Consider the following 10434-nt stretch of genomic DNA (forward strand, 5'->3'; position numbering starts at 1 on the left):
AGAGTTGGGGAGAGCCCTCTAAAAGTCTCCACAGGGGCCACTCTTGAGGCAGTCCAAGCATAGGTTGGAAAAGAATTTTCAGACACAGAGTAGCATAGTGAAGAAGGAGTTTATTAAGAACAAAGAGCAGAGATAGTGTGGGCACTGTGAGCTCAGAGGGCCGACATCTCCTGGCAGGAGTGAGACTTGACAGCTTTCCTGGGTTAGCAGACAATGTTTATAGCCTCAAGACAAAGAAAATTCCTGATGGAAGGCTGGCATTAGGTGATCAGTTGGGCTGTTATAGGGTGACTACTGGGATGGGCATCTTTGCCTAATTTGTGGTCAGGAAGCCTGCTAATGATGATCAGGGTGGCTTTTGCCAATAGCCACCAAGGGGCTCAGTCAGCTTTGGGACTGACCTTGGTTCTGGGGTCTTCTGTGGCCTTGGTACAAGTTCTCGCACCTGTGGCCTTGGGGCAGGACTCAGCAAACTGATACATAAATGTCTCTCTATTTAATGTTGTAAGTGCTAGATTATTGATCATATATTCAGCATTGTCAGAAAATACCTGTTTTCAGAAACAACTTTATTTGTACTGCCATTAATAGTATCAAATTGTTCTCATTATTCTATAGCTTCAACAATACTTAACATTTTTAGAGATTCTTGATATTTTGATGGGTGTGTAACGATACTTTGCTGTGGTTTTAATTTACATTCCCATGATTACTTAGGAAGTTAAACACTAATCTACATGTTGTTTCAAATGCTGGACCTTGAGTCTAAAAAGATCAGTTCTTATTTAATGATGAATAAACAAGCATTAGATTTGTGGAAAGATTACTATAGCAAAAGGAAACTGCCTTATCATTCTTTAAACAAGAGGAAGATAATATTCTTTAATATAATTTTAATATTAAAACTTTTTCTGAATATGAAGAGAGTTCAGTTCAGTCACTCAGTCACGTCCGACTCTTTGCAACCCCATGAACCACAGTTCACCAGGCCTCCTTGTCCATCACCAACTGCCGGAGTCCACCCAAACCCATGTCCATTGAGAAATGATATGGAAAGTTTAGTCAGATAAGCCAAGAGACTACATTAGATAACAAATAATTATAAGAAAATAAAAATGGAATAGTAGAACGCAAAAGATGCATTGTAGACAGCAAAGAACAGAACTTAATTTGGAAAATTAAACTGACGGTGTTTGTCCATGAAGAAAGAAGGGTAAGCTACAAAGACCTATAAGGCCGCTTCTCATCCTTACTTTCATAGGCACGTGTATCCCAACACTTGACCTGCTTTCTGTAATTCTGGCTTTTAGCAGCATGTTTGGCCACAGTACTAAAATTTCTTTTGTCTTGTGTTTTAAAAAAATTCCATTTTTTAAAAACTCCTCCATACTACCCATTCCCCACCAGTCAACTTCCAATTATACGTGCTCCAGTTTCTTTACCAGAGCATGTCTTAGAACCATCTGTTATGTCTTCATTCTGTTCAATGTCTTCCATCCCTCCTTTTGTTCATTGAATCATCACATTTATCTATTTCCATATTTTTGGCTTAACTTTTTTCAAGACTCTGGCAGCCTTGACCAAGAGCTAAAATTTGGTGTGCATTCTTGTTTATTCTCAGAGGTTAAACAAATTATGTATAAGAAATAAAGGTTTGCTTTAATGTTTGTTGAAAGATTCCTGACATGCCTAAGACTTCATTATAAAATTAATTGTGAGGCTCTCCCTCACCCATTTTTCTGAGAAGTTTCTGACTTTAGAATAAATGCTAGAGTCTGAATGTGTGCAGCTTAAAGTTGCTCTTGTTCTAATGTTAGTGACATTTTTCTAGTTAATATCAAATATAGAATTTTAATAGGTGTTTTTAAAGATATGTATAAGCTTATGTAAGTACATGCACATGTATGTATGTTCATTTCAGGACTTTCAACCCAATTAGGTTTTGAGATATTGATTTGATTCATATTCCAGAAGTAAATGAAGCCCTGAAGTGTTTTAATTCTTTGTTGCTGTTGTTTTATTTTCTATTCACACATTTGTATTGGAAGTGCTTTTTTACCTAAGCCAGCTAATTAGCCAAAAAGGACAGATAAACGCTGTGAAAAACTAATGTGTCACTTGAGATCTTCACCTCAAAAGCACACTTTTCAATCTCATTGTATATAGATATTTCTTTTGCTGATATGAATGTTGTACAAAGACAAATAAAAAAAAAAAACAACAAAAAAAGGCAAATCACATGAAACTTTAGAAGAGTGAGTTTCCAATCCAGTTGGGCTCCAGAAGATGTGATTTTGTTTAGTTTGTTATTGTTTAGTTTACTGCTAGTTTCAGCTTGAGAGAGAGCATTCTGTTTGAGGAAGAGGTAAAAGATATTTTTGATAAGATTTGACAGCATGACTAAGTCTTGGAAAACTGGCCCCAATACTGCCACTTATTCACTGTGAGAAGTGTGACGAATTGCCTCACCTCTTTGTCCCTGTTTCCTAACTGAGATATTGGGGAAAATAATCCAAATGATCTCTGTGGAACTTTGGGAAGGTGCTATATTATTCATTACTTATGTGAGTACCATTCTATCCATAGGTATGCAGAGTGCATCTTATACTCTGTATACAGAGTACAACTTACATGCAGAGTACATCATGCTAAACGCCAGGCTGGATGAAGCAAAGCTGGATTTGCAGAAAGAAATATCATCAACCTCAGATATGCAGATGATGCCACCTTTATGACAGACACTGAAGAGGAACTAAAGAACCTCTTGATGAAAGTGAAAGAAGAGAGCGAAAAATCTGGCTTAAAACTGAGCATTCAAAAAACTAAGATCATGGCATCTGGTCCCATCACTTCATGGCAAATAGATGGGGAAACAGTGGAAACAGTGACAGACTTTCTTTTCTCGGGCTCCAAAATCACTGCAGATGGTAACTGCAGCCATGAAATTAAAAGACACTTGCTCTTTGGAAGGAAAGCTATGACCAACCTAGACAGCATATTAAAAAGCAGAGATATTATTTTGCCAACAAAGGTCCACATAGTCAAGCCTATGGTTTTCCCAGTAGTCATATATGAATATGAGAGCAGGACCATAAAGAAAGCTGAGCTCTGAACAATTAATGATTTTGAACTGTGGTGTTTGAGAAGACTCTTGAGAGTCCCTTGGACTGCAAGGAGATCCAACCAGTCCATCCTAAAGGAAATCAGTCCTGAATATTCACTGGAAGGACTGATGCTAAAGCTGAAACTCCAATAACTTTGGCCACCTGATACGAAGAACTGACTCATTGGAAAAGACCCTGATGCTGGGAAAGATTGAAGGCGGGAGGAGAAGGGGACGACAGAGGATGAGGCTGGATGGCATCACTGACTCAATGGACATGAGTTTGAGTAAGCTCTGGGAGTTGGTGATGGACAGGGAGGCCTGGCGTGCTGCAGTCCATGGGGTCACAAAGAGTCGGACACGACTGAGCGACTAAACTGAACTATCCATAGGGCCACATCTTATCACAAGACATCATCTAATCTAGCTAATTTCAGACGGGATGTGTTCAAAAACTATGTTCATTTTTTAACCATAATCTAAAATCTCCCTGGAGAACAATCCTTGCTAGCCTGTAAAATCAGTTCAAATGATAACCCTTTATTTTAAAGCTTCTTTATACTGAATTCAAATCTCTTGCATTTGTTATTCATGCTTATTTTTTTTCATATCCTATCCATGGGAAAAAATGATTAATGCTGTTTCTGGTGCTACTGATCCAGCTACATAAAACAAATACTCGACATGGAAAAAATAAAACATGAAAAGTGTTGAAAGGCAAATTAAAAGCTGAGAAAAAATATTTTTAATTTAATTAAAAATAAAGAATTACTTTAATATAAAAATTGCTTTTATAAGTCAGTAAAAAAAACAATGGTCAAATATATAAGTTGGCTAGCAATCTAAACAGAAAGCTAAGAGAAAGGAAAGTATAAATTGTTTTGAAATATCACTAAATAATGCAAGTCAAATGACAACTCTTTCACCTTTTAGAGTGGCAAAAATTAAAAAAAGAAAATGGGAGAGATGGGAAATAGGCACTCCTTACACTGTCTGATTAGGGGTTATAAATTGCTACAGCTTTTGTCAATGGCAATTTGGCAAACACTTTTTGACACAGAAACCCTATTTCTTGGTTTCTCACCAATGTATTGGCACACATATAGAATGATGCATATACAGAGTTATTAATTGCACACTTTTTTGTAAAGCAAAATACTCAAAATATCTTAAATGACTTGTAGTACAGCATTTTTTTAAACTGAAGATCTTACATGCTGCTATGAAGAAAGTCCACAAAATTTTAATTAGAATTAAGCAAAGTACAGAAAAATATTTATAATGTGCTGCTATAGTTGGACTTATACCTATACTTTCTTATATTTATAAAGATTATTTCTGGAGCATTTTGTAAGATGCAGTAACCCTGCTGCCCCTTAGGAAGGGAACTGTATGAGAGGCTACAAGAGCAGGAGAAACATGCATAATTTTACACACGTATTTTCCCTTTTGAATATTGTACTGTGAGCAAGTATTCACTCTTCAAATAAAATAATTTAAATGTAAAATTTGAAACATTTCTCATCAATACATTTGACTGTCACCTTTTAAAATTCAATTGCTAATTTTCTATTAATTTTATATGGCTATTTATATATATATATGCATACATATACACACATACATACATACACACCTATTATCTCAATGATTCATTTTGGAAAGAAAACATGTTCCGTAAATTCTATTAGGTATACTGCTGGCAAGCACATGGATTATATATAATATAAATCAGTTGCAATTTGTCAATATTATAATAATCTTGCATTTCTATCAGCAGTTCACTTTTAAAAATGTACCCTGAAAAGTTACATAAATTGGAAAGCGCATATCATATCATTGTTTATAATAACAAATTTGAAGAACCTGGTCAACAGTGGGGATTAAGTAAACTATGAGGCATCCATTACAATGGAAAGTCCCAGTTTTTACACACTCGGTCCTTAATAGCCACAGGTTCCTACTCCAGTTTCAACCAGCTGCCAGATAAACCATTTCATGTGAGGGATTTGAGCATCTGCCTAATTTTGGTATGCAAGGGTTGGTCCTGGAAGAATCCACCAGGGTTACTGAGGGATGACTCTTTATGTTAATGAAAGCTGATTTGGATGCAAATTTATAGGAATAACAGATTTTTAAGATTCATTCTTATATGAAATAAAAATGACTTTAACACATATCCTGAGTTCATTGGAGTTAACATGATCAAGGGCTTGTACCTGCGTACACCACAAAGCAGTTTACCCAGCTTTAGCATCTCAATCTGAGCCTAGAGCTTAATAGAGGTGACTTCATTTGACCATCCTTTGTAGGTACCGAGAGATCTATGCAGACCTGTCTATTTGTTCTTGAGGTTCTGTCTATTTCTTCAGGCTTATTTGCTGTCACTTTCTCCTCTAATTCATCTTGGTTTCTCAGCTCTGAACTGCCAATGGTTTCCAAAACAGGTGTTGTAATTTAGTTCCTCCACACCTTTGTATATGCCCACTCAATGCCCTTCTTTCAACCTCTGCTGTCTGGAAAATATTTATTCACCTTTCAAATTTTGCTCAACAAGCATCTCCTTCAAGATGGTTTTCAAGATACCCCAGCATATCACCATGCCCACCCCCAAAGGAGATTGTCCTGCAAAGAATATTATACATATTGTATTGACATCCTTTAAAATTGTATTATTATAAATATAATAAAAGGTTGTTTTAGTTTATTTTTTTCTACTTATGGTGAGCTTCTTGAAGGTGGAATACTTAATTTTAATTATTCATTTATCAATGATGCCTATGTGTTACATATCAAGAAATAAATGGACAAATGCTCCCAGAAGAAAAACAGAAACTGTGAAGTTAAAAAGTATAATGCAAAATGATTGATTTGACTTTTCTTTATAACAAAGCCTCAGAAGTTAAAATCTGTGAGTAAATCGTATCGAGATATTACCAAGCGCAATATTAGAATCTGCCCCCCCCCCCAAATAGAAGGGATTCAGCACACAATGCTTTACTTTAATTAAATTCATTCTATTTGCATTTTCAGCAGAAGTGTTTTCTATTTCTACTTTTTAAATTTATATTTGACAAACTAAATGGCCTCATCAACTTTCTCTTGCTTTACAATGGAAAATTGCAATGGGGAAGAAAAAAATCAGCCTGGGAAAAATGGCAAATAAGCATGTGTCAAGCTCTTTGAAAGATTCAACTGCCCCAGGAAACATAAGTGTTGGAAGGGTAAAACACTCTTACAACACTCTTCTCTACAAACAAAGTAAGTTTTTAGGAAGAAACAAGAGAACCTTAATTCTATCTTTGACTCCAGCAGTTCCTGCTGTTGTTTCTGTGGCCTGACAATCTTCTAGCCAACAACTCTCTGATTTCTTTGGCTGTAACTTTCTAAATGTTACTTCAGGACACCAAGACAGCTGCCCTGCTCCCATATTAAAAGTAGAAAACTAGAAAGAGGGAGACCTTTACAATTGCATTTTTCTTTTTTGATAGAGAAAGCAAATCATCCCACATTTCTTTCTTGTCTCATAGGCTGGGTCTGAGCTACATGGCAAAGAAAAAGGGATTCTACATGGGTTGTAGGGAGCCAGTGAGCAACAACCTCTATGTAAGACTAAGATAGAGAGTTATTTGGCTCACGTATTGAGATACTTCATCTCTCCAATCGTGTCACTTCCAAAAGACACTTTCCAAAAAGACACTTCCAAAAGACACTTCCTCGACCTTCAAGGCTATGTCAGAGCCCCCATCTTATCTGTTCTAACAGAATCTGAACGTTGCTTTCCACAGTCTTTATCACATTTACAATGCATACTTATATAAGAAAGTCCAGTTTGGAACATTTCTCAGATGGTGCTTTGTCATAGACACAAATCTGTTATCATTTAGGGTTTGAGTTTTTTACAGCTCGCTGTGCATGTATAATATACCCCCAAATATTTACTTTATATAGCTTAGATGTTGCACTTGAAAGTTGTTTCATTTGCTATTTGAAAATTCACACCAGATCCTAATTTGTTCAAAAAATATGTTTGATGTGCATTTTTATTCAAATTATTTCTAAAAGTGAAATATAATTTCCTTCCTGTTATCCAGTTTCCATTTACAGAATGAACTATACCACAAGCAAAACTGCAAATTCCATAAGTGTGACCTATGCTAACATATTAATTTAAAATAGCATCTCTTTAAATTGTTTTCTCTGTGACATCAGGTGAATTGATCACAAGAGACTTAATAACTCTGGTTAAGTCTACATCTTTTATAAATCTATAATCAGTTCACATCAGACATTCCATTAAAGAACTGATATTTCTACAGCACATCAGTGGATTCCTCCCAAGCAGTCTGCTGAATGATCACACAAACTAATTAGTGTTTATTACATCCTACATATCTTTTAAGGGAAGCTTTAAGCAGGCAAAACAGCATATTTTAACAAAGAGCAATATGTAACTACTTAGAAGACAGAAAGTAAATTTGAAAGCTGACAAATTATTTTAAAACTGCCTATTAGCTTCTCAAACCAATAAACAATAATTCCCCAAAAGACGATGCATGGTCATTCTGATAAAGATAAATGTGCCTTGATCAATATATTTTAATTAAATAGAGAGCATTTATCAATATGGAGATGCACATTTCTAGGACTGGGATGACTGCATCAGCTCAATTGTTGTAATTGTTTTAGGTGATCCTTCTTAGAATGCATGGACATATTAGTCCTATTAGGAGAAAATTTCTATATTTAAATTACAAAAAAATCTTCCTAGAAGAAGTGGTAAGTAAGCATGCAGTGAGCACTTTAAAGACTACCTGCTCAGAATAATATATACATATATATATATATATATATATATATATATATATATATTCACAACTTATGGGTGAAATGAGAAAAAACCTTAATTCTGCCTCTTTTATTCCTAAAACCTAGTGAGAAAGAAAAAGATAAGACATAGAATAGAGATAACCAATCTCACTATTCATGAAATATGATTTATGCCATCCAGTCTTTTGTTCCAACAGTCTACTGGATCCCCAAGAAATTGCCCCAAAGGACCTCAAATCCCTCTTTTCAAGGAATCACCTGGTATTTTTAACTCACACCACTCAAGCACAATTAACCTACTAACCAGTTTTGTTATATAATGTTACCTATTTATATCTTCTCTCTTGCTTAATTATTTATGGTTGATTTCCTTTTTATTACTTCTGGAAAGTAATATCTATGACAGCAAAGGCTATGTCTCTTTAGATTACCACAGTAACCCCAGAACCTAGAACATGATTTGGTATATAATATCCTCTATATTATATATCTCACTAACCCCTTGTGAAATGAATGAATTAAGGTGATGTGCTTAAAAACAGCAACAACAACGGCCTGAAGATTCAATTAAGTGTTCGTGTTTTTCCCCATAAACTTCAAATAAAAATACCAGGAGTGAAAACACAACAAAATTTTGTTCTTAGTGTTCTCTAGTCTGCTTGGAAAATGCTATCATAGGCTTAATTCTCTCTTCTCTCCTGCATATTTTAAATAGGAAGTTTTCATCTGCACAGCTTGACAGAACATGTTATTGAACCAAAGCACATTAAAAAAAAAGAAATTTCAAGGTGCTGAAGATCAAGAGACACTAGCCTGGCAGACTTTGAAACATAATGAGGAGGATGTAAAGTTCTAGGAGTGCAGTCCAAGCTATTTGACAATTCCTTCGGGTAAACAAGCATATTTGTTTTTGCCTAGATTACTAGAACATGATCCAGAAAGTTGATTCAAATGTTCTGGGATAGACAAACCACAAGTGACACTGCTGTCAGCCAAACTAAGGGGAGACTAATAAGAATTTTCCACCTCCCTATTTCAGAAACATTATACCACATGTGAAAACAATTCTTTCATATCTGAGCCAGCTTGACAGTCTAAAAAACTGCTGCTTTCTCTGATTTTAAGTTTTGGAAATCCCACTAGAAACAGCAAACACCATGTGTTAAGAATTACTCAGTTGAACAAGGTGAGGATACTTCTTTCATGTAACTTTAGAAGTTCTGATGTCTGTTGACAAAATTCATTTAAAAGTTGCTTTGATATTCTTAATTTCAATTTACTTTAATTTACAAAACTGTGGGGGAAAAGGGTAATGTGCTTAACTGACTTTATTTGATGGTAATTCAGCTCAAGAAAATCTTCCATCTTTCTTTAGTTACAGTCTAAAAAAAAAAACAAAAAAAAAAAACCACCCATTAGTTTAAGATGCATTAATATTCTCCCCTGCTAAACAGAAAACACTGGGAAAGCAAGAATTAGCCTTGTCCCAAATGCCTGATTTTCTTACTAGAATAGTAAATAATTTTGACCATACAAGTATCCTCTCAACTACACAAATACCAGGTTTATGAAGAAAGCCACTGTTTAGAAGTCCTATTGACTAGGTGTGTAATACTAGGGTTTCTGTTTCCTTACACATAACATAGGTGTGAGGAAGGGTACAGCTCAGTTACCTTCCTTTTAATTAGAGAAGGTTAGCTATTTTCTGCTTTAAGTATTAGTAGCTTGCACAAGTCAGTGTAGTGGGTTGAACAGTGGCTGTCAAAGGGATATATTTATGTCTTGAAAACTTTAAATATGACTTTTATAGATGTAGTTACGTATCTTGAGATCATTCTGGATTACTCTGGTAGACTTGAAACCCAAAGGCCAGTGTCCTTACACAGAGAGAAGACTCAGGAAGATGCCACATGAGGACAGAGGCAGAGACTGGAGTAAGGTAGCTGCAAGCCAAAGAACTCCTGAAACCATCAGAAGGGTGAAGATGCAAGACTGTCCTCTAGAATCTTCAGAGAAGGCAGAGTCCTTCCAACACCTTGATTTCAGACTTCTGGCCTCCAGAACTATAAGAGAATATGTTTCTGTTCAATTTGTTTCAATGGCATCTGAGTCTAGTCATGGGAAATGAGTCTAGTCATGGCCTGACAGGTATTGGAATCCTACTCAAAATGATTATAAGAAAGAGAATTTCATGAAGGTACTTTCGAGAGAGGCTTGGGCAAGACTGAAGGACGCAAATGAGCACATGGGGCTAAGCAACAACAAGCAGGAAACTTTAGATCTAGGCCTAAAGACACAAAGGGAAGAAACCAAGTTTATCTTTGCAGGGCCAGAGCCATGCAGGAAGAACTAACTCCCCAGAGGCTGTCGTAAATGTGCGTCAGCACCGGGATGTGCAAGGTCAAAGCCTCAGGGGAGTCAGAGCAGAAACACAGAAACTACACGGCTATCTCTCTCTTCTTGTCCTCTCCTCTCAGCGCTTTTTGTTTCCTCTCATTGTC

The sequence above is a fragment of the Cervus elaphus genome, chromosome 5 (genome assembly GCF_910594005.1).
Source record: "Cervus elaphus chromosome 5, mCerEla1.1, whole genome shotgun sequence".
Classification (NCBI taxonomy): Eukaryota; Metazoa; Chordata; class Mammalia; order Artiodactyla; family Cervidae; genus Cervus; species Cervus elaphus.